Genomic DNA, 16492 nt, shown 5'->3' with positions numbered 1-16492 from the left:
TGTGTCAGAAAAAGTATGGTTTACTGGCGCCACCATGTGGAAATTGGTGAGTATTAAAGTTTTGGGTCAGATCATTTTTATTTAAATAAAGGAGGCAGCTGGAATTATTTTTTGCTCATATTTGCATCATATTTTTTTACAGTTTTCTCTCATTCCTTAGATTAAAAACAAATGTTCATATATTTGAAACAAACATTTTCACAGTCGTTTCAATAATTAATAAAAAAAAACATATTTTCTGATTGCTGAATTTTGACCTGACAGAACATGAATAAAAATCTAAATAAAATGTATAAAAGATGTTTAAAAAATATAAGTGTCACAAGGCAAAACATTATCGTGAAATAAAAAAACAATGAACAAATCAATACTTTTACAATTACTCTGTTTTTATTTCATCGGTAAATTTATTTATTTGATGTATCATTTATTAATAGTTAATAACAGTATTTATTTACTCAATTTGAATGAAATATCTCAATAAAACAACCATTATAAAAATTTCTGAATGAAAAAACTGGATTATTGATCAGAGGATTTAGAAATATTGCCCCACATCGAGCAGCAAAGAAATCAGTCAGTCAAAGCAAAATAAGAGCATAAAATATAAAAACAAAATAAAGAATAAAATACCAGAAGCTATTTTTCTGAGATGAAAAATATCTAAGAAATAAATATTTAATGTCATATTTATTTACATTAAATATTTAATTTAGGAACCATGACAAGAGAGTTCATCCTTATATTGTTTGAATTTGTTTTATTTAATTAGATTGATATATTTAACGCATATTGGCCGTAATCTGACTAAACCTTTTTAGACATTAGACACGTCGAGTCCGGGTCCAACAGCGACACCTGGTGGTGCACGGGTTGAAGTGCAGACTAGTGACAGAGCAGAAGATCATTTGATAAATGAGCTCAGAGGTTGGAAGGCCTCTGTTCCATCACCCTAATCTTCATCTCCCTCCACAGATTCTCTACCAAGTTGCCACTCTGGCTCAATTTCAGACATATTTCTCAAAATCCACCAAAACATGTTGATAAGATTAAATATTTGCTATGTGGGATTGAACTGTGCCCTTTTATTTGACATTTTTTGACCTCACAGTTTGTTTTATCTGACCTCTGACCTCATGTTGTGTGCTGAGTAAATATATGAATGCAACTTGATATTTATGAAGGGTGTTGTTTGTTCGGTGCTCTGATTCCTGGAAACAAGAAGTGTTTGTTGTTTGAGTCTGGGTGTCTGATCCTGTTCGCTTATTAGGGCCGGGAGGCGTCAGTCTGTTCAGAACAACACTGAAGCTGCAGGCTGAAACTCACCACATAGAGACGAGAAGGTAATTCTTCAACACAACTTTGATGATGATGATGGTTGTCTTGTCATTTTCACATGATGTTTGTGTTGCAATTCATTATGCATTAGTTTTCTGTCTGTAGAAAATAAATTTATCAGCGCAGGTTGCATCCCAGTCGTCTCCATCATGAAGATCCTGAGTTTGTCTTGGTTTGGATTCACCGTGTTGACTTTAGTCCAGGCAGTCGGTGAGTATTTACTGCAGCAGTATGTGCTGGTATTTTGTTTCTTTTATTTCTTTGAAATATAGAGTAACTACTCTGTAGAAAACCTAAAAACATTAATTACATTTTCTTTGAGAATAAAATGGTTGCAATTACAGAGAGCCTGGTCGGCTGTCAGATATCTTTGCAGCTGCAGTTCTGGAAAATCTTTATTTATTTTGCACTTGTTTTGTGTCTGCGTCTGCATTTTATTGCCATGACCTTCACTTGACCTTAGTTATCTATCCTGGGTTAAAATTTCACAATAAGCTGCTGTCTGCTGCCAGCTTTGTGCATGGAGCAAACCTCATTTTGTGTCTCACGAAACTGTTTTTGACTGTTTGTAAACCTGCAGTTTCCTAAACCTGAACAATATAATTTGTTCTAAATGAACTGGATTAAATAGAAATTTTAAAACAGGTGCAACATAAGAGAGCCCCATTACTTAGGAACAAAAACATGTTTTGAAAAGAAATGGCATGAAAAGTGTCTCTGGATTCATGTATAATTGTGGAAAATAAAGTTGAAAAGTCTCATAAAATTTACTGATTTAAACAATATTTGCATTTTTGATTTATGATTATTTTCATTTATTCATATATTTTCAACCTGTCGGCAGCCATTCCAGTCACAGACGATGATTTTGGTCCAACAGGAGGTAAATTTCTTCAGTTTTTTCTTTCATCAACTATTCTTTGTGTTTCCTGTCAATAAGGGAAACATGACGATGTTTCACAACAAGCTCTGTAGAATCGATACTGTGTGTGTAAACCTCACTTTTCATAAAGTTGTTTTGATTGCTTAAAGAATCAGGAGTGAATTAAATATAGCATTTGATAGACAATGTTATATTGTCTTTGAAATATAACATGAATGTAAAAGTAAAGTTATTTAATTGAAGACTCTTCTGAACGATGCTCTGTCTGCAGACGCTCCATTCGATGATTTCTATCCTCATCATCCACCAACCCAAGGTAAGTCTTTTTTATTATTAGTTTTATTTACATTATTCTGTTTGCATCATGTCAATTTGACAAAGAAAGAAGATGAATATAATCATAAATACATTTATAAAACTTTAAATTGTAAATGTGAATATAAATAAAGTGTTTTTCTTTAGATTACGGTCATGACTGGATGGAAGGAACTGGTCAGTTTCCCCCATTTTTAACGTATTCAGAATCATATTCTCTAACTTGTCAGCATTAATAAATCTAATATACCTGTAACTATTTAAAGATGGAGACTCTCACTGGGACTTCTCTTGCCCTGATGGATGGTCGATGCACAGCACGCAGTGCCTCCTCTTTGTTTCCCCAGAATCTGACCTGGAATGAGGCAAAGGTAACCGAGAAAAGACATTTCACATCAAAATGGTAAAAAATATTATATTATTAATTGAATATTGGCTCCAATTAACTGTTCAAGCTTCTCTATTCATGCTGCTAAATTCATGTTCATAGTTTAGCACCTTTGTGTTTTTACAGTTCACAGTCCCAATGCAAAGCAACTTTTGATTATTTAGCATTTGGGTCATTTGGACTTGATAGAGCTTTAAAGGAATATGGCCGTTTCCCGGGCTGAACATTTCTGTCCTGCCACTCACTGAAGACTCACCTGCTGATTCTATAGCAAGTTTAGACACAACAGTGATATTGTTCTCCATTTGGTTTTCAACTGTGTGTAATTTCTGTCTTGTCTTTAGAAAAACTGTGCATCCAAAGGTGACGGTTCACTTGCTGCTGTGTCTAGTGACATTCAAGCTGATGAGATTTACAATGAGATGGAAAGAGCTGGGCATCATGGCGGACAAGTGTGGGTTGGAGGCAGCAGAACATCCCAGGTAGATAAATCATCCTTACACAGTTCAAAACCAGGTTTTGTCTTCAATCTGAAGTTGAGTTGGTTTGATTTTTGTCCTGTAGGTCGATCCCTCTTTCCCTGCCTTTGCTAAGTTTTGCAATGAGCAAAGTTCACACCATGAGAACGACTGTCTGCAGATCTCTTTTGGTGGGAAATCAAACTTAAACTTTTTTTTATTTCACTTTGAACTCATACATATTCTCATTAACAAAATATGCATATAAGTGGTTTGTACTGTGGATCACAGAACTGAATATTGTGTTTGTCCTGTTTGCAGATCATGGCTCTGGATGCCTGGATGCCACCAAATGTGACGCTGAGCTCCCGTCTGTCTGTGCAATCCTCCTCTACTAGATGAACTTGCATGGTGTCCATACAAGTAGCATGGACACCAGCCTCTCATTTCCTACATTTCCTAAAATGTTTCTGCTCTGTTGCTTTAAAATAACAAAAACTGACCAAAGGCACAGACACCTGCTGCTTGTAATGCAGGAGAAAGCAACCTGTCCCTTCTGACAACTTTCCAAATAAAATCTTTAGCAATGATTAAAAAAAGAAATGTGTGTGTGTGTGTGTGTGTGTGTGTGTATTAAAGCAACACATTTTCTCCCTTCCATTTTTTTAGAGTTTCTGTTTCATTGAATACAGTTACATAATCTGTACTGCTTAAATTTACATGTTTAAAAAACATCTAACATGCCTTTAAATTAGATTTTATTCTTGCAGATGGTAACTTTAGTACGTGTCAGAGCGTTTACTGTCGTCACATTTTGACATCTTCCTAAAGTTTGCCTTATTAAAACAACTCTATCTAATTAAACACCTCACTCCTATCTCTCTGTGAGGAGTGTCTGTGACCTTTGACCCGCCCCTTTCTGTTTGTGCAGCGTTAGTCTCTCTGATGCCATCTGAGGTCACCACAGCTCCACGTTTCTCCCGACAGAAAACCCAGTGGGGGGCCGAAGTTGGATTTGGATTTATGTGTCCTCAAAATTATTTTAGGTTTTTGACTTTTCATGCTCAGCTGTGTAATCAAACTTTGAGCATTTTTATCAAAGAACTGTATCAATGTACACAAGAATCCAGAAACACAATATTCACATCGGAAATCTTTCTGTTAAATATGAGGACAATCCTGCTTTACGCCTCTCTGTATAAACAGTTTTCCTTGGACAAGAAAAGGTGACAATAGTGGGGTTTTTTTTTCCTGTTGTCACATGCAACTGACAAAAATGTTATCAGTTCATAAGCTTGAAAAATATTGTATCAACAAACTGCAGGTTGTGAAAGAGAACAAACATAACTTCACACGCTGCACATTAAACCAATATTTAGTTTTCCTGAAATTCAAAGGTTTACTGGCGCCACCATGTGGAAATTGGTGAGTATTAAAGTTTTGGGTCAGATCATAATTTTATTTAAATAAAGGAGGCAGCTGGAATTATTTTTGCTCATATTTGCATCATTTTTTTTACAGTTTTCTCTCATTCCTTAGATTAAAAACAAATGTTCATATATTTGAAACAAACATTTTCACAGTCGTTTCAATAATTAATAAAAAAAAACATATTTTCTGATCGCTGAATTTTGACCTGACAGAACATGAATAAAATCTAAATAAAATGTATTAAAGATTTTTAAAAAAATATAAGTGTCACAAGGCAAAACATTATCGTGAAAAAAAAAAAAAATGAACAAATCAATACTTTTACAATTATTCTGTTTTTATTTCATGGGTAAATTTATTTATTTGATGTATCATTTATTAATAGTTAATAACAGTATTTATTTACTCAATTTTGAATGAAATAGCTCTCAATAAAACAACCATTATAAAATTTCTGAATGAAAAAACTAGATTATTGATCAGAGGATTTAGAAATATTGCCCCACATCGAGCAGCAAAGAAATCAGTCAGTCAAAGCAAAATAAGAGCATAAAATATATAAAAACAAAATAAAGAATAAAATACCAGAAGCTATTTTTCTGAGATGAAAAATATCTAAGAAATAAATATTTAATGTCATATTTATTTACATTAAATATTTAATTTAGGAACCATGACAAGAGAGTTCATCCTTATATTGTTTGAATTTGTTTTATTTAATTAGATTGATATATTTAACGCATATTGGCCGTAATCTGACTAAACCTTTTAGACATTAGACACGTCGCGTCCGGGTCCAACAGCGACACCTGGTGGTGCACGGGTTGAAGTGCAGACTAGTGACAGAGCAGAAGATCATTTGATAAATGAGCTCAGAGGTTGGAAGGCCTCTGTTCCATCACCCCTAATCTTCATCTCCCTCCACAGATTCTCTACCAAGTTGCCACTCTGGCTCAATTTCAGACATATTACTCAAAATCCACCAAAACATGTTGATAAGATTAAATATTTGCTATGTGGGATTGAACTGTGCCCTTTTATTTGACATTTTTTGAGCTCACAGTTTGTTTTATCTGACCTCTGACCTCATGTTGTGTGCTGAGTAAATATATGAATGCAACTTGATATTTATGAAGGGTGTTGTTTGTTCGGTGCTCTGATTCCTGGAAACAAGAAGTGTTTGTTGTTTGAGTCTGGGTGTCTGATCCTGTTCGCTTATTAGGGCCGGGAGGCGTCAGTCTGTTCAGAACAACACTGAAGCTGCAGGCTGAAACTCTACGGAAGAGGATTAGGGCCACTGGAAAAATCCTCCATCAGAGCCCCTGTGCAGCTCTGGAATTGAGTACATCACCACAGGTCGGCCCGATACTGCACCCCCACTTGCCCGGATTTTGTGAGTTCCATGTGTTCACAACATCATCAAGGTCATCCTGCATAAAAACAAACCATAAATGTTTAAAACTAAAAATGTAACTGTAGCTTTTGCTAATGATGAGGCATATTAATCAGCATACATAGAAAGTGACCTCTAATCAAAACCAAGCAGCAAGAACAAAATTGCAATTCCAAAACATTTTATTCTGCACATAAAATGATTCCCCAACATATGGTAAAACTTAGTAATTTATGGATAAACTTATTTTTAAAACTACACCAAAGGAGTTTTAGGAGAACACATTCCCAAGTAATTTAAACCATTTTATTTTTAGTAAACATACCAGAAGATATGCTTTTAATACCTTTTTTGAAAAAAAAAACATTGCAGTGTACCAGTATACACTTTTACCTGAATAAGATTAAGAAAGCAGAATTGGATAAGGCTTTTATCCAAAAAATCTCCTGTGAAGTGACCATCATCCAAAAGGTTTGAAATAAGTTCATCCAAAACTGTGCGCTCTGTTTACGGAGGGTGGACCACCATCCTTCAATGCGCTGGTTGGATGTACTTCTTCTGTAAAGGAAACTTTTGTCCCCTGCAAAACTGTCTGTGTGGTTTCGCCTCAGAAATATCTGCATTTGTTCAACACAAATGTTTTCTGTGCCTCTGTCGGCACGTATCCTCTCAGGACATCCTTTGACACATGAAACGGTTTTCAAAAAATAACTTGCAATCAGTTTTGGGTCATTGTTCGTGGTATAAGCCTCCATCCATAAAACATGTCGGCTAAAACCATCTATACAGCCACTGATAGCAATGCCATAAGGTTTTAGTTTATCGTAGCCATCCATATGCCAGAGCGCATTTGGTCCTCTGCAATTGTACTGACGTCTTCTCAACCGTCGTGCTCGTCTCAGTTCCACACCTTCTGGGTCAAACAATTTGATTAATTGTCTCACAGTGTCTTGTGACACCACAAATCCATGTTGAATCGCACGAAGATGTAGCCACTGATAACCTTGCATTTGTCCATTAGTCTTATTTGTTGTTGGACAAAGGCTAGCACTTCTTCAAGGTCGGACTAATTCTTTCTTCGAAACAGCCCAAGTCTTCTGCAAATTCTGTTTAGAGTACGATTACTTAATATAGTATGATGACTGTGCGCTAAAATTTGAAGGATTTCTTTGTTATTTAAAGAGAGTCTGAAGTAAAGCCTAATGATATCATCCAAATCTGACATTTTCGAGCTTCTTTCACTTTAAGAAGGGAACAGTCTTAAACAGAAGGCCTTTTTTCCTCTTGGACAGTTTGTTGATTTAGTAGAAGTTTAAAACAGCAAATCCATCGCCGTGATTTTTCAGCTTTGCTGCGGCATCACAGTCAATCTGCACAGAAAAAGATGAGAAAGAACAATTACTTAGTCTGCAAATCAACGTCAAAGTTACCTTTAAGATTGTATCCTTACTTTCCTGCTTAAAGCCATTTATTGTTTGGGGAGAATTACAATAATAGCAGCAGTAAATGTTCAGTCCTCTATTTTACTGAAAAAGAGGAAGGACTGGATTGATTAGCTGTGTTTATATGCTCATATAAACACAGATTCATAAATATACAGTCTACTTAAGATAAAAAGTATCAGGCATAAAAAACACAAGGAAATATTAACAACTTCTTTTATTACAAAAGTTAAATATCACATTAACTTTGATTTAGTCAAATGAAGCCTATCGTTTCTGCACCCAAGCGATATATGTGCTGATAGTTTAGTTCAGGGATTGACATGCAATTTCAGTCCTGAGCTGACACATGACAAATGATTTAGTGAATCTCATAATGTCACTTTTTCCAACGTCGTAACACAAACATATATACATAAATAAAATAGCACAGATAGGCGCATTATTTGTTGGTAAATATATCGGTAGTTGTATGATATTTTCCTTTTAAATGTATGCATATATAAACGTTTGTCACTTTGTACTATAGTTTCTGTCCTCTACTGAACTAAAAGTTGCAGTTTAACACAGCAGACATCTTATTTAGGTGGCTGACATATACAGCTAACCTTAGTTTAATTGTAAAACATTTAAACAGAAGAACAATAAAATAAACATACCAAACACTTTATAGACAATTCCAGCAATTAACAGCTGTTATATCCTATATTCATCCGTGTGATCTAACATTGTAAATCAGCTTATTCCTTTAACCGCGTATGCTAACAAACATGCTAACAGCTAGCTATAACCGTTCGGCTTTAGACACTGAACTATCCCATTTGATTTCTCACCTTTTGTTCTTCCATTAGTGCAATGGACGCTTCTGGTACTCTTCTGGCACGTAAAAAGTCGCTTAAATCAGACATTTTCTCCAGAACATTGGCTGTCCGGCGTAACTCAACCTGCGTCTGTGTGGCTGCTGCTGGCGCCCATCAGTCCGAATTCTGACTTTTTTTTTGTTATTGTTTGTTTTTTCTGGCCCACAATTTTTTTTTTTTTTTTTTTCTGGCCCACAATTTTTTTTATTTTTCTGTCACTGATTTTTTTTTTTTCTGGCCCACAATTTTTTTGTTTTTTTCTCTCACTGATTTTTTTTTTTCTGCGGCACAATTTTTTTTTTTCTGGGCCACAAAAATTTTTTCTTCTTTTTTAACCTTTTCTGAACCACTGAAAAAAAAAAAATTCGGACATTTTTTTTTTTTTTTCCAGTGACCCTAATCCTCTTCCGTAGAAACTCACCACACAGAGACGAAGGTAATTCTTCAACACAACTTTGATGATGATGATGGTTGTCTTGTCATTTTCACATGATGTTTGTGTTGCAATTCATTATGCATTAGTTTTCTGTCTGTAGAAAATAAATTTATCAGCGCAGGTTGCATCCCAGTCGTCTCCATCATGAAGATTCTGAGTTTGTCTTGGTTTGGATTCACCGTGTTGACCGTCATGTCCTCAACCTCCAACGCCTTGCCGGAGTCGACACTCAGCTAAACTCCTCTCCAAAGGAATCACACAGACTGGAGCGCTTGCGTTGAGTCTTTAATGAAGCTAGTTGGAGTAGGTGTAAAACTATGAAATAAATATACAAACTTTGAATAATACACAGCAGCGGCCAATACAGCACTCACAAGTACACTCGGTCGCCACAACAAATATTAACATAAATCTTATACGTACCGACAGTGCTTTCTAGGACCAATTGTATAACAGTAGCCGTGTTACTGCGAAAACCCATGCGTTGCGTTGTTCTGACCTGTCTGCTTTCTAATGACATCATTAACGCTCGACTCTTAAAGTGATGTACATAAATTTCACCACTAGATGGCGACATTGAACGCTTAAATCTTATAACTTGTAGAATGTCAACTGACATAACATCACATTGACTTTAGTCCAGGCAGTCGGTGAGTATTTACTGCAGCAGTATGTGCTGGTATTTTGTTTCTTTTATTTCTTTGAAATATAGAGTAACTACTCTGTAGAAAACCTAAAAACATTAATTACATTTTCTTTTGAGAATAAAATGGTTGCAATTACAGAGAGCCTGGTCGGCTATCAGATATCTTTGCAGCTGCAGTTCTGGAAAATCTTTATTTATTTTGCACTTGTTTTGTGCCTGCGTCTCTGCATTTTATTGCCATGACCTTCACTTGACCTTAGTTATCTATCCTGGGTTAAAATTTCACAATAAGCTCTGTCTGCTGCCAGCTCTTGTGCATGGAGCCCGTTTGTGTGCAAACCTCATTTTGTGTCTCACGAAACTGTTTTTGACTGTTTGTAAACCTGCAGTTTCCTAAACCTGAACAATATAATTTGTTCTAAATGAATTGGATTAAATAGAAATTTTAAAACAGGTGCAACATAAGAGAGCCCCATTACTTAGGAACAAAAACATGTTTTGAAAAGAAATGGCATGAAAAGTGTCTCTGGATTCATGTATAATTGTGGAAAATAAAGTTGAAAAGTCTCATAAAATTTACTGATTTAAACAATATTTGCATTTTTGATTTATGATTATTTTCATTTATTCATATATTTTCAACCTGTCGGCAGCCATTCCAGTCACAGACGATGATGCTGGTCCAACAGGAGGTAAATGTTCTTCAGTTTTTGACTTATTATTTTATTCATTTCACATTGAACTAACACATATTCTCATTAACCAAATATGCAGAAAAGTGGTTTGTACTGTGGATCACAGAACTGAATATTGTGTTTGTCCTGTTTGCAGATCATGGCTCTGGATGCCACCAAATGTGACGCTGAGCTCCCGTCTGTCTGTGCAATCCTCCTCTACTAGATGAACTTGCATGGTGTCCATACAAGTTAGCATGGACACCAGCCTCTCATTTCCTACATTTCCTAAAATGTTTCTGCTCTGTTGCTTTAATATAACAAAAACTGACCAAAGGCACAGACACCTGCTGCTTGTAATGCAGGAGAAAGCAACCTGTCCCTTCTGACAACTTTCCAAATAAAATCTTTAGCAATGATAAAAAAAAGTGTGTGTGTGTGTGTGTGTATATTAAAGCAACACATTTTTCTCCCTTCCATTTTCTTAGAGTTTCTGTTTCATTGAATACAGTTACATAATCTGTACTGCTTAAATTTACATGTTTAAAAAACATCTAACATGCCTTTAAATTAGATTTTATTCTTGCAGATGGTAACTTTAGTACGTGTCAGAGCGATTACTGTCGTCACATTTTGACATCTTCCTAAAGTTTGCCTTATTAAAACAACTCTATCTCTAATTAAACACCTCACTCCTATCTCTCTGTGAGGAGTGTCTGTGACCTTTGACCCGCCCCTTTCTGTTTGTGCAGCGTTAGTCTCTCTGATGCCATCTGAGGTCACCACAGCTCCACGTTTCTCCCGACAGAGAAACCCAGGGGGGGCCAAAGTTGGATTTGGATTTATGTGTCCTCAAAATTATTTAGGTTTTTGACTTTTCATGCTCAGCTGTGTAATCAAACTTTGAGCATTTTTATCAAAGAACTGTATCAATGTACACAAGAATCCAGAAACACAATATTCACATCGGAAATCTTTCTGTTAAATATGAGGACAATCCTGCTTTACGCCTCTCTGTATAAACAGTTTTCCTTGGACAAGAAAAGGTGACAATAGTGGTTTTTTTCCTGTTGTCACATGCAACTGACAAAAATGTTATCAGTTCATAAGCTTTTAAAAATATTGTATCAACAAACTGCAGGTTGTGAAAGAGAACAAACATAATTCACACGCTGCACATTAAACCAATATTTAGTTTTCATGAAATTCAAAGGTGGAGATGTTTTCAGAGCAAACAGACTGACAGCTCAGTTACACTGGACCTGATTCACCTTCTTTCTTTCTTTCTTGGGAACCTTTTAACTTTTTACAAGTTTTTAGTAAGAAAAAACAAAAAGTGTAAATGTTCTGCAGATTGTTTTTTGTAGATCATATATATGGCACCATTAAAATTCAACCGTCAGCATGACCTCCAGTGAATATGATAAACCTGAATGATAAGCAAACAGCTTTTATCCTCAGAGCTTCTTAGTTCATGACCTTGACCTGGAAAACGTCTCTGCAGTCATAAACATTTACAGCCACAGCAACATATTAAAGCACAACCTGCATATGCAGATATAAGATGAGGAAACTCATGAAAACCTTCATAGATGACATACTACACATTTATATTTAATCACTTTTCTTTTTTACATGATCAATCTGATATGATTTATTCTGAGGAATATTTTTTATACATTACTTTTTATCTGGATTTTGCATGAATATTTAAACCGAATCTAAAGACCAGCTTTATCCAGAAACCATCAATGTGAGCTGTAGCTTATTATTTTATTCATTTCCTAACTTTTTCTCATTTTCTTTCATTGACCTAAACATAATAACTACAAGGATTTTTATTCCATGCACCGCAGAATAACCCTGTTCATGTTAACATTTGCAGGACTGGAGGAATGCAGACTGAGGCCACTGCTAGAGGAACCAAAGCTAACGTTCTGTTTTCTCAGAGCTCACAGGAAACACAGCACAGCTGAGACAATGTGGTCCCACAACATGCCTGATATAAGATGAGAGTTTTTATGGCAATCTTAATTATTCTACATCAACACACGGCTGCAGTCAATTGCAACAACTGAATCAAAGTTGTGATTCAATTACATCTCAGTCAAGATGTAACAAAGATGTTACATCTTAACATCTCTGTTACTTTTTGACAGAGATGTTAAGTTGCAACAAAGATGTTAAATCTTAACATATCTGTTAAAATGTTCTTTCTTTCATTCTTTGTTTTGTTCTTTCTGTCTTTCATCCCTTTCTTCATTGTTTGTGGTCATATTCAGTGCATCTGTTTTCACCTCCTCTGACGAGGGGGCTGCGGATGGCGTGCGGCGGCCCGTGCATTACATTCAGCTGTCGAAAAAGTTTTTACCAACCTAACTGGACCTAACTGGTCCACTTACCTCTGACCTTAACTTTCACTGTTAAATTAGGAATTATCTCTTTTTTTTCCCCAATTTGTGAAAGTAACACCACCTGATTTCAACATTTCTCAAGTGAAGACCTTCTTTAGTTTCCTGATTAAAGTCTCACATCCACAGACAGGAAATCCTCTCAGATTCTCTGTTTTTACATCAAACTTTGAGAAATATTATTAAAAACATAATCTTTTACACTTATCTATCAGTTCCTGAAACTCATTATTGTGTCAGAAAAATATGGTTTTACTGGCGCCACCATGTGGAAATTGGTGAGTATTAAAGTTTTGGGTCAGATCATAATTTTATTTAAATAAAGGAGGCAGCTGGAATTATTTTTGCTCATATTTGCATCATTTTTTTTTACAGTTTTCTCTCATTCCTTAGATTAAAAACAAATGTCATATTTGAAACAAACATTTTCACAGTCGTTTCAATAATTAATAAAAAAAACCATATTTTCAGATTGCTGAAATTTGACCTGACAGAACATGAATAAAAATCTAAATAAAATGTATTAAAGATGTTTAAAAAATATAAGTGTCACAAGGCAAAACATTATCGTGAAATAATAAAACAATGAACAAATCAATACTTTTACAATTACTCTGTTTTATTTCATGGGTAAATTTATTTATTTGATGTATCATTTATTAATAGTTAATAACAGTATTTATTTACTCAATTTTGAATGAAATAGCTCTCAATAAAACAACCATTATAAAAATTTCTGAATGAAAAAACTGGATTATTGATCAGAGGATTTAGAAATATTGCCCCACATCGAGCAGCAAAGAAATCAGTCAGTCAAAGCAAAATAAGAGCATAAAATATATAAAAACAAAATAAAGAATAAATACCAGAAGCTATTTTTCTGAGATGAAAAATATCTAAGAAATAAATATTTAATGTCATATTTATTTACATTAAATATTTATTTAGGAACCATGACAAGAGAGTTCATCCTTATATTGTTTTGAATTTGTTTTATTTAATTAGATTGATATATTTAACGCATATTGGCCGTAATCTGACTAAACCTTTTTAGACATTAGACACGTCGAGTCCGGGTCCAACAGCGACATCTGGTGGTGCACGGGTTGAAGTGCAGACTAGTGACAGAGCAGAAGATCATTTGATAAATGAGCTCAGAGGTTGGAAGGCCTCTGTTCCATCACCCTAATCTTCATCTCCCTCCACAGATTCTCTACCAAGTTGCCACTCTGGCTCAATTTCAGACATATTACTCAAAATCCACCAAAACATGTTGATAAGATTAAATATTTGCTATGTGGGATTGAACTGTGCCCTTTTATTTGACATTTTTGACCTCACAGTTTGTTTTATCTGACCTCTGACCTCATGTTGTGTGCTGAGTAAATATATGAATGCAACTTGATATTTATGAAGGGTGTTGTTTGTTCGGTGCTCTGATTCCTGGAAACAAGAAGTGTTTGTTGTTTGAGTCTGGGTGTCTGATCCTGTTCGCTTATTAGGGCCGGGAGGCGTCAGTCTGTTCAGAACAACACTGAAGCTGCAGGCTGAAACTCACCACATAGAGACGAGAAGGTAATTCTTCAACACAACTTTGATGATGATGATGGTTGTCTTGTCATTTTCACATGATGTTTGTGTTGCAATTCATTATGCATTAGTTTTCTGTCTGTAGAAAATAAATTTATCAGCGCAGGTTGCATCCCAGTCGTCTCCATCATGAAGATCCTGAGTTTGTCTTGGTTTGGATTCACCGTGTTGACTTTAGTCCAGGCAGTCGGTGAGTATTTACTGCAGCAGTATGTGCTGGTATTTTGTTTCTTTTATTTTTTGAAATATAGAGTAACTACTCTGTAGAAAACCTAAAAACATTAATTACATTTTCTTTTGAGAATAAAATGGTTGCAATTACAGAGAGCCTGGTCGGCTATCAGCATCTTTGCAGCTGCAGTTCTGGAAAATCTTTATTTATTTTGCATTTGTTTTGTGTCTGCGTCTCTGCATTTTATTGCCATGACCTTCACTTGACCTTAGTTATCTATCCTGGGTTAAAATTTCACAATAAGCTCTGTCTGCTGCCAGCTCTTGTGCATGGAGCCCGTTTGTGTGCAAACCTCATTTTGTGTCTCACAAAACTGTTTTTGACTGTTTGTAAACCTGCAGTTTCCTAAACCTGAACAATATAATTTGTTCTAAATGAACTGGATTAAATAAAATTTTAAAACAGGTGCAACATAAGAGAGCCCCATTACTTAGGAACAAAAACATGTTTTGAAAAGAAATGGCATGAAAAGTGTCTCTGGATTCATGTATAATTGTGGAAAATAAAGTTGAAAAGTCTCATAAAATTTACTGATTTAAACAATATTTGCATTTTTGATTTATGATTATTTTCATTTATTCATATATTTCAACCTGTCGGCAGCCATTCCAGTCACAGACGATGATGCTGGTCCAACAGGAGGTAAATGTTCTTCAGTTTTTTCTTTCATCAACTATTCTTTGTGTTTCCTGTCAATAAGGGAAACATGACGATGTTTCACAGCAAGCTCTGTAGAATCGATACTGTGTGTGTAAACCTCACTTTTCATAAAGTTGTTTTGATTGCTTAAAGAATCAGGAGTGAATTAAATATAGCATTTGATAGACAATGTTATATTGTCTTTGAAATATAACATGAATGTAAAAGTAAAGTTATTTAATTGAAGACTCTTCTGAACGATGCTCTGTCTGCAGACGCTCCATTCGATGATTTCTATCCTCATCATCCACCAACCCAAGGTAAGTCTTTTTTATTATTAGTTTTATTTACATATTCTGTTTGCATCATGTCATTTTGACAAAGAAAGAAGATGAATATAATCATAAAATACATTTATAAAACTTTAAATTGTAAATGTGAATATAAATAAAGTGTTTTTCTTTAGATTACGTCATGACTGGATGGAAGGAACTGGTCAGTTTCCCCCCATTTTTAACGTATTCAGAATCATATTCTCTAACTTGTCAGCATTAATAAATCTAATATACCTGTAACTATTTAAAGATGGAGACTCTCACTGGGACTTCTCTTGCCCTGATGGATGGTCGATGCACAGCACGCAGTGCCTCCTCTTTGTTCCCCAGAATCTGACCTGGAATGAGGCAAAGGTAACCGAGAAAAAGACATTTCACATCAAAATGGTAAAAAATATTATATTATTAATTGAATATTGGCTCCAATTAACTGTTCAAGCTTCTCTATTCATGCTGCTAAATTCATGTTCATAGTTTAGCACCTTTGTGTTTTTACAGTTCACAGTCCCAATGCAAAGCAACTTTTGATTATTTAGCATTTGGGTCATTTGGACTTGATAGAGCTTTAAAGGAATATGGGCCGTTTCCCGGGCTGAACATTTCTGTCCTGCCACTCACTGAAGACTCACCTGCTGATTCTATAGCAAGTTTAGACACAACAGTGATATTGTTCTCCATTTGGTTTTCAACTGTGTGTAATTTCTGTCTTGTCTTTAGAAAAACTGTGCATCCAAAGGTGACGGTTCACTTGCTGCTGTGTCTAGTGACATTCAAGCTGATGAGATTTACAATGAGATGGAAAGAGCTGGGCATCATGGCGGACAAGTGTGGGTTGGAGGCAGCAGAACATCCCAGGTAGATAAATCATCCTTACACAGTTCAAAACCAGGTTTTGTCTTCAATCTGAAGTTGAGTTGGTTTGATTTTTGTCCTGTAGGTCGATCCCTCTTTCCCTGCCTTTGCTAAGTTTTGCAATGAGCAAAGTTCACACCATGAGAACGACTGTCTGCAGATCTCTTTG

General features: G+C 35.4%; 2 long non-coding RNA genes across 2 annotated transcripts; both read left to right on the top strand.

Moving 5' to 3' along the window:
• Positions 1 to 8955: 8955 nt before the first annotated feature.
• LOC129376664 (uncharacterized) lies at positions 8956 to 10716 on the top strand. The gene is made up of 3 exons (XR_008607793.1): positions 8956 to 9247; positions 10244 to 10282; positions 10422 to 10716. It is a non-coding gene; the product is annotated as an uncharacterized LOC129376664 (long non-coding RNA).
• A 3401-nt stretch (positions 10717 to 14117) lies between these two features.
• LOC129376682 (uncharacterized) lies at positions 14118 to 15460 on the top strand. The gene is made up of 4 exons (XR_008607799.1): positions 14118 to 14250; positions 14351 to 14455; positions 15101 to 15139; positions 15412 to 15460. It is a non-coding gene; the product is annotated as an uncharacterized LOC129376682 (long non-coding RNA).
• The last annotated feature ends 1032 nt before the right edge of the window (positions 15461 to 16492 follow it).

This window comes from Poeciliopsis prolifica, unplaced genomic scaffold (genome assembly GCF_027474105.1).
Source record: "Poeciliopsis prolifica strain line A6 unplaced genomic scaffold, Auburn_PproV2 SCAFFOLD044, whole genome shotgun sequence".
Lineage (NCBI taxonomy): Eukaryota > Metazoa > Chordata > Actinopteri > Cyprinodontiformes > Poeciliidae > Poeciliopsis > Poeciliopsis prolifica.
Note: the sequence above shows the minus strand (reverse complement) of the source record. Positions and strands in the feature narration are given on the sequence as shown.